General features: G+C 39.9%; 1 non-coding gene across 1 annotated transcript; it reads left to right on the top strand.

Annotated features, from left to right (window-relative positions):
* Positions 1-2,616: 2,616 nt before the first annotated feature.
* trnar-ucu (transfer RNA arginine (anticodon UCU)) lies at positions 2,617-2,708 on the top strand. Its single transcript is given in 2 exon segments — positions 2,617-2,653; positions 2,673-2,708. It is a non-coding gene; the product is annotated as a tRNA-Arg (tRNA).
* The last annotated feature ends 5,647 nt before the right edge of the window (positions 2,709-8,355 follow it).

Genomic DNA, 8,355 nt, shown 5'->3' with positions numbered 1-8,355 from the left:
CACGGTGGATTGCAGTTCCCCTATGGATGTTTCCAGCGTGGTGTGTGGTCTGAGAGCGCGCCCTTCGTCTCGGTACAATGAGCCTCAAACAATTCAACCTGGCTTTTTACGGCTTCCAGTGCTGTCTGAATCGGTAAGAGCGCTGTTGTTAGTGCTTCTGTGATGTTACTCCGGGATTTCTAGAGCTCAGTTACCAACGTGGCTAACGTTAGCTGCTGTTACTGCTCCGCCGCCGCCACTGCCTCAGCACTTCTCGTAGCCGGCCTCTCTTTTTTGTTTCCTTCCGACATTTCGAATGTAAATGTAACCTGATAAGGTCGTTGCCGTAAAGTTATGGTCACTTTATAGGCGTAATTATCAAGCTAAAATAAACTTTATTCGGGAGCTCTCTTCCAAGCGTCCGCTTAGCAAGCCATCAACCCGGAAGTCCTGCTCAAAACTCTTGTTTTAATGTTTCGAAATCGTATTTTAACTTTCCAAAAACTTCAATATGGCTTAAAAGTCAAATTTTGTCTACGTGAAAAGATGCGACATGAGTTAAATCACTTACCACTCAAAAAGAATTAAAACTTGATTAAGGCATAAAACACCTGAATATACAATAGAACCAATGACATATACATATTCCTTCTAGTTCTATCTTAACAAAACATGTCAGAGACATTTTACTGGTAAATACAGAAGAATTAAACACAAAGAAGTATAATCTGAACATCTGTTCCCATCACCAAAGGGAGGGGCTGGTTTCTCCCCAAACCAAGCTCATTAAGAAATAAAACTATCTTGGCTTGACAATAACATGGAAAAGATCTATTGTTTGACCTTCTTATGCTATTTGGGAATCTGCAAAAGTTAAGAAGATTAAATTATTTTCTCCGGGACCGTGAGCCGGAAGTAGGACGGTGGCAGCGGTGTCTTTCCTCCGACATCACCGCAAGCAAGAGAACCAATATGCATCTAGCTTGTGTAGCCTAATTATCATGTACACCATATACATAATGTACAAAGATGTAGCTTCCTCTCGCTCTTTGTACGCCATCTTTCTCGAATGCCGAGGCAGAGTTTGTTCTTACTGGTGACATAAAGACATCAGCCAGAGGTGGTTCTGTTACTACTAGTTGAAATGGGTACAGTGCCACCTATCGTACCAAGGTATGACATGCTTCGGCCCAATAATTCTTTTTTCTCACCGACATGTATACTCGGACAATTGCAGTTATCTGATTGAGTAGCATAGTGGAACTATGGCTGTAATCCGACTAAGCTGTGCATGTAAACGCACTGTGTTTCTCCTCTTCTTGCCAGGTCGAGAGGTGAAAGGGGCTCTCAGGCCCATATGCTGGAAGAAGGAGCCAATTTGGGTCAAAGGTAATCATTGCAGAACAGGACCTCTTTAAGATTCAGAGACGAAAGGGAATCGTTTTTTTTTTTTTTTTTTTGTATTAAAATGTAACATCCAGTGGTCACATATACCTCTCTTCTCTCTTCAGATGAACTCTCAAAACATTTCACCACTACCCCAGTGACACAGCATGAGGTGCTCCTGCCCCTCTACCTCAGCACAGCAGAGTGACACAGCATCAGGACTAAAGGCTGCACCAATAGATGCTGACTGGCCATCTACTAAGTAAGATGGGAAAAATTAAAAAGAAGCTGTCTGATGTACTCAAACAAGAATGATAGCTTGCACTGCTTCTGCTGCTAAATGTTTTCTCCAAAAGCATACGGACTTAAAAAGGAAGGACTAAAGGACTAGAAAAATGCAAGCTACTTGCTAAAGGTTGATGAGGATAGCCTGGAGCACAATACCCACATGGCAAAATGGAAGGAGTTGGAGGTCTTTTTGCAAAGGGGCTGAAAAAGCAAGAGATGGCACTTGCTGAGGCTGAGAGATAAAATGTTTGAGAAATGCCTTATTTATATTGTTTATTTTTTTTATAACTTTTTCCCACTATTTAATTGTGTGATATTTTTGACTTAGAATAAATACAATCTTGAATACATAACGTTACATGCAGTTTCTCTGTGAGTGTATGAAAATGTAATGTGAAATTGAGATGCAAGGGGGCACCTGCTCAAATCTTGCCTGGGGCTCCAAATTACTCAGGGCCGGCCCGGCCAGCAACTGCCATCATTATGATCATTATCATTTAATGTTTACGACGAAAGATCGAGGTGAGGTGTGTTTCGTCATATGCTGTTTTCGGTGAGTGTTGCAGTTACCGCTTGCACATCTTCACCCGTTTATTTTGAAGGCATACACAGGAAGTCATTTTACCGTACTTTGACACTTCAGGGTCTGGATACCCGACAGTAAAGCTTCAGGGGCAGAGGTAGAAGCAGAAAACGACCTACCTTTTCTGTAGAATCAGTATGGACCGTATTCAAGATCGATATTTCGCCTATGAGTGAAACGTTACAGAGGCGAGTGGAAGAGAGAGACACAAGTAGGGAAACTGAGGTTTTCGCCACCTTATAACATTACTGCAGCGCACTCTGCAACGCAGCTCAGCGTAAACCTGCCGTCGTTACGGCACAATTTTCTCACGTCAGGAGATCCCAATATATGCAATCACATACAGTTTATATTGTGTTACGAGGATATAAGCAACAGGTGGCTCCGTGGCGCAATGGATAGCGCATTGGACTTCTAGTCAAAAGCTTGAGCGGTTATTCAAAGGTTGTGGGTTCGAGTCCCACCGGAGTCGAATTTTTGAAACACGATTGTGTTGTATTTTTAAGTGAGTCGTTTAGACATGGGCTTAAAAATGAATTCATGAATTTAATCATCTATTTTATATCTATTTAGGGATGTATCGATTTATTCAGTGATGAATGAGTCCCTTTTAGTCCTCCATAATCATAGCCGAAAATGACAACGTGTAGAAATAAGTAACTTCACTATTTTAAATCTAAAAGTTGGTTTTGTTGGGGATTAGGCTACATACAGTAGCAATAATGACAATTGAAATTATGATGTTCACTCAAAGTCAAATTACATTAAATAGCAACGTGAAAACACTGAAGACCCATGACACATGAAGTAGTCTAACCACTAGATGGAGCCTTTTTTACATCCCCGTATTATTATCTACATTATATACAGTCTGATAATCTTCAGCAAATTACAGTGCAGTGATACTACAACATCCAACATCCAACAGCCAAACAGGAACAAGTAGAGGAGAGAGGACGTCAGTGAAACAAGAAAGTGGAGCAGTTGAACTCAACCACAAATCACATCAGTTATGATGGGTATGCTGAGGACATCCATGGCCTTTCTTCTTCACCTGGCTGCCTCCCTGGGGGTAAGTCACCAGATAATTCACACTATATCATAAAACACTATGAGGCTTCTTATCAGTCCCCATTTCTTGCATAGCTTTGGTTTCTGTTTACAGCCTCTGTCTCAGATTTTTTTCTTTCACCCAAACAGAAATGATGTGATTGGAATTTCTTTTATGGTGGCGACAGCTTTGCCACACCGTTTCAGCAGGGTCTGAAACGGTGTGCCTGTTAGACAGGGTGATGCACACACCTCACCTAGGGACTGCTTGCTTGGTTAAGTAGTGGTCCAATGAAAACTGTTCATGTCAAGGTTTACTTAGAGTTATAAGAACAAAGGACAACACGATTTTCCGTGGCAGAGAAAACATATGGCGCACAGTTGAGATGGTGCGGGATATAACGCTGCAAGTTGCGTTGTAAAATACCCCTAAAAAGTACTTATAAAATATGACCTTTCAAAACTAGGTTTAGGATGGTTTAAGGTGACATGAAAATGAAAAGTAAAAAGAAAAGCCGCAGGAGGAAACGAACGCCAAACACAATGGCACAAGGTGAGGAAAACAAGGGACTTGAAAGACTCATGTTGAGCATAAAACAACGTGATGATGAAACAAAAAAAGATATCTCTAAGTTACGATCTGAAGAGAGAGGACTGCACGCAGAAATAAACGGCACAGAAGACGAAGTCTCGGCCGCACAAGTAAGAATGGGTGAGCTGGAAGACAGAGAGATAACTCGTGCCGAAGCACTGATCCACCTGTTTGAACAACATAAAATAATGTCTGATAAACTGGAGTATTTGGAAAATAAATCAAGGCAGAACTACATCCGGATTTACTCGAGATACCAGAGGAGGAAATTAACATTGTTGCCGCGCACCGATCACTTCAGAAGAAATCTACACAAAGTCCAGCAACACCGCGCTCAATAGTTGTGTGATTCCTAACATGGGAAACTCGTCAAAAAGTTCTCCGCGCTGCATGGGACTGTCAGAGAAAGATGGTGTATGGTGACAGACGGACTTACTTTGACCAAGACTATTCGTTTAAACTGCAAAAAGAGAGAAGCCAATACGTTCAACTACGGAAGGAGTGAATTTACATCTGATCTACCCAGTGGAGTTGAAAGTGTTTGGTGATGGTGGATCGCAGGTGTACGAGTCAGCGATGGAGGCGATTGCAAGCCTTCCGCGCCCAAGGTAGCATCAATGCGGCTCCACACCTGCCAGAGCATGACGACACACTCTCCAGTAACCAGGCCGGGCTGGCAGGGCAGCCACCAGCGCCGTTTCATTAACCGGGGGAGCAGGGAGGTGATGACAAGACTACAATCTTACTGAGAAAGCTGACGGGCAAACATTGAATTTAGCCCAAAGGTACACTGAAAGACACGCTCTTTCTTTCTCCCCCAAACCTCCCTCCCCCACCTCTTTTGCTGTCGCTCCTATACGTGCGCTCAGACTGTTGGCGTGAAGAACTGTGATTTTACTGAATCTGATTTATGGTGACAAAGTGCAAATTGGAACTGAAAACTAAGACAATGATTATCGAGGACGATCGTGCTCTGGAACAGGTGAAGAAGGTGGGAAGTTGTGCAGTGGGAGATAAAGAGGTGATAAAACTATGCCGCTCAAATTCAATTTTGAGAAAGATGATGAAGTCCCAGAGCATAGGATGAGAACGTTAGCATTATTTTGTTGTTAGAATGCGAAGATACTACAAGAATCTGACTAGATAGAAGCCAGACAGTTATTATTATTATTCACTCTTTGGTTTCTTTGTTTGTCTTGTGTTTGACCAAGAACTGCTTATGAGCTCATCTTCAAGACAAAAGGTAGATAGCACTTGCCTTACTTTTAGTTGGGAATAGAAGGAATATTAATTTAGGCTTATTATGGGAATGAAGAGATCAAGAGTTGGGATGTGGGGAGTGGGGATTGGTATATGGAATTTGATAAATCATTAACGATATTATGAGTAATTTTCTCTTTTCATGTTTATCTAAAGGCCCACAATATATATCGAATCTAATGAACTGATATTTATCTTCAGCCTTCAGATAGACAAGGAAAAGTAGCTGTTCACGCAGGCTGAGAATATTTTTTTCCTTTTATTTATTTATTTATTGGTTCAATACACAATAAACTATAGTATGAGCTAGGTGTGTGTTAAATATGTCTTTAAGATGCTTTATTTTATTTTCAATAAAGGCAGACTGGGAAAAGAAAGGCAATTGTAGAAAGGCAAAATTCTATTTTGTAAAGAGGGGTGATTACTTTTATATTTGATTTATTTTTTGTTAAAATATGGACTGTGCTGCGTTCCACAAACTATCCTGAAAATTTGAGAAAATCAGTAGCTGGACGCTGGAGCTTGAAGGACCCATATGGCAAGAATACTACTTCTCAACTAATGAATATGAAATATTGAGAAGTAGTATTCTAATGACTAGCTTATCTGTTTTGTCCTGGAATGTGCAAGGACTAAACCGGTTGACCAAAAGAGCAGCTTGCTTAAGCTTTATTGATAAGAATCAGGTTGATATGGCACTCATTCAGGAGTCACATCTTACTAATGAGTCTACAAAGAGTTTCACCAACTCTTAAGTATGAAGTTCCTCTGTAGCCAATAAAACAAAAGGCGTGTTAGTGGTAATCAGACGTTCACCAGACATAAACATTAATGACATCGGCAATGACACTGATGGGAGGATTGCCTTCATTAAAGTAACAATGTCAAATACGAAAATAGCTTTTATTTTGTGCTTATGCTCCTGCTAACTATGACAAACGATTCTATTTAACACTATCTAATTTACTAATGAAACTATCAGACTACTATCTACTTGTTGGGGCAGTTGGACAAATCAAACCCTTCAGTGGGCAGTTCCCAATTATCCTGTTCTAAGGCTCTGCAACAATGTATGTCAGACCTGAGTCTGGTGGACATATGACGTTTCCACAATCCTGGAGTTAAAGAATATACCTTTATTTCAAATAGACATAAAATGTGTTCAAGAATAGATTATATACTTACTTCTAATTCATTATGCGCTGCAGCCCAGTCAGCCGACATTACTTAACCTCTCTATCTGACCATCATGCAATTACTGCAAAGTGTTTGTTACCAACTACTAACAAAAAGGCACCCCGCTGGAGATTTAACACTTCTTTAATGTCAGACAGTGATTTTTGTTCTCAGATTAAATCCAAGCTGCAAGAATTTGCCTCACTCAATTTGGATTCGGTGGAAGATTTTAGATTTGTTTGGGAAGCCATTAAAGGTTTTATAAAAGACAATGTTACTTCATTTGCTTCATTTTTAAACCAATCGCGTCTACAAATTATGGTGGAGTTGGAGAGACAGCTGTGACATCTTTGGAAAAAGCACAACAAAACTCTTTCTGTGCTGTACGAGCAGATCATCTTGGCCTGGTGAAAAGCGATCTTAATACACTTTTTAGAGTGGATGCCGAGTTCCTGATTAAAAGGTCAAGAGAACATCATTACTTTAACGGCAGTAGGCACTGTCAGGCAATATTTGTTCCCCACATTTTCAATCTATAGAGGCTCTCGACAAGGGTGCCCGCTATCTCCCCTACTATTTATTTTATTTCTGGAGCCTTTAGCTCAAAAGGTATGCCAATCTATTGATATCATCCCTATTACAATAAATTCCACTACTCATCATATATTGCTACATGTAGACGATATACTTTTATTTATCAGTAAACTATTACGGTGGTTTCCCCATATATTTAAATTATTTGAAGATTTTAGTAGTATTTCTTGATATAAAATAAGTTGGCAAAAATCAGCACTTCTAGCATTAAACAACAACAGAGAGGATCTGACACAACTTAATATTCCAGTTGTTAAACAATTTAAATATTTAGGAATTTACATCTTTCCCAAGCTAGAAACTACTGTTGATAATAATTATGCTTTATGCTTGGATAAAATTAGAACGAACTTGGGAAAGTGGATGTCAAAACCTATATCATTCATCAGGATCTCAATTATAAAAATGATGGTACTACCTTTGATTAGCTTCCTGAGCTCTATGTTATCTCTGAATCCACCAATGGGGTACTGGGATAAACTTCACAGTCTGATTGGTAAGTTTATATGGAATAATAAAAAGCCAACAATCAAACTTACAACCCTTCAGAGAGACAAATCGGACGGAGGCTGGGGTGTTCCAGATTTTATAATTTATTTCTGGTCTTTTGTACTGCGCATCATTAACTCATGGTTAGATCCAAGAAACCCTACTTCCTGGCGCCCCCTGGAAGAGGGGTTAGTGTATCCATGTAGACTAATTTATGTAGACTTTCCAATCAAACATGCTAAAGAGCTTTTGGGACCTATTAATGCAAGTGTCTTGGTCACTTGGAAGCTGGTGATTAACTACACTAACATAAATGATAAATGGCACTATCATACTCCAATCTTTCAAAATCACAATTTATTGCTTGGTAGTCGACCAGCAGCCTATCCAATATGGTCAAATTGTAGGATCCATTTATTGGGACAGCTATTTCATACTGAAGGTCTCCGTACATTCCAAGGAACAGTACAATTTACCTGGTTTTTCCTTTTTTCTTTATTTTCAACTCTGTGCTGCGTTGAAGACCTATGGGGTCCTGTGGAACTCTGAACTCTCTTAACACAAACTGACAAAACAAATGTACAATACCACCAACACCAGAGGAACTGTGTCAGCATTGTATTCCAAAATCTTGCAGGCCTCTTACAAACCAATTACGATTCAGACATCCTTGCAGAACAATTATGGCTTCATCACTTCTGCAATAGCATGGGATACAGTGTGGAAAAATATCATTAAAGTGTCAAAAAATCCCAATTACCAAAACTTACACTTAAAAATTGTACACAGAACTTACCTTACTCCCAGACTCAGACAGCTAATGAAGCTAGAATCATCTCCCCTCTGCCAACTCTTCACGCAAGGTACTATAGGTACTTTTACACGTATGTTTTAGGAATCCCCTGGGGTACAGTTGTTTTGGTCTCAAGTAACGACATCTTTATCTAAAATTCTCAAC

This window comes from Sparus aurata, chromosome 1, assembly GCF_900880675.1.
Source record: "Sparus aurata chromosome 1, fSpaAur1.1, whole genome shotgun sequence".
Lineage (NCBI taxonomy): Eukaryota > Metazoa > Chordata > Actinopteri > Spariformes > Sparidae > Sparus > Sparus aurata.
This window is presented reverse-complemented; position numbering and strand designations above follow the sequence as displayed.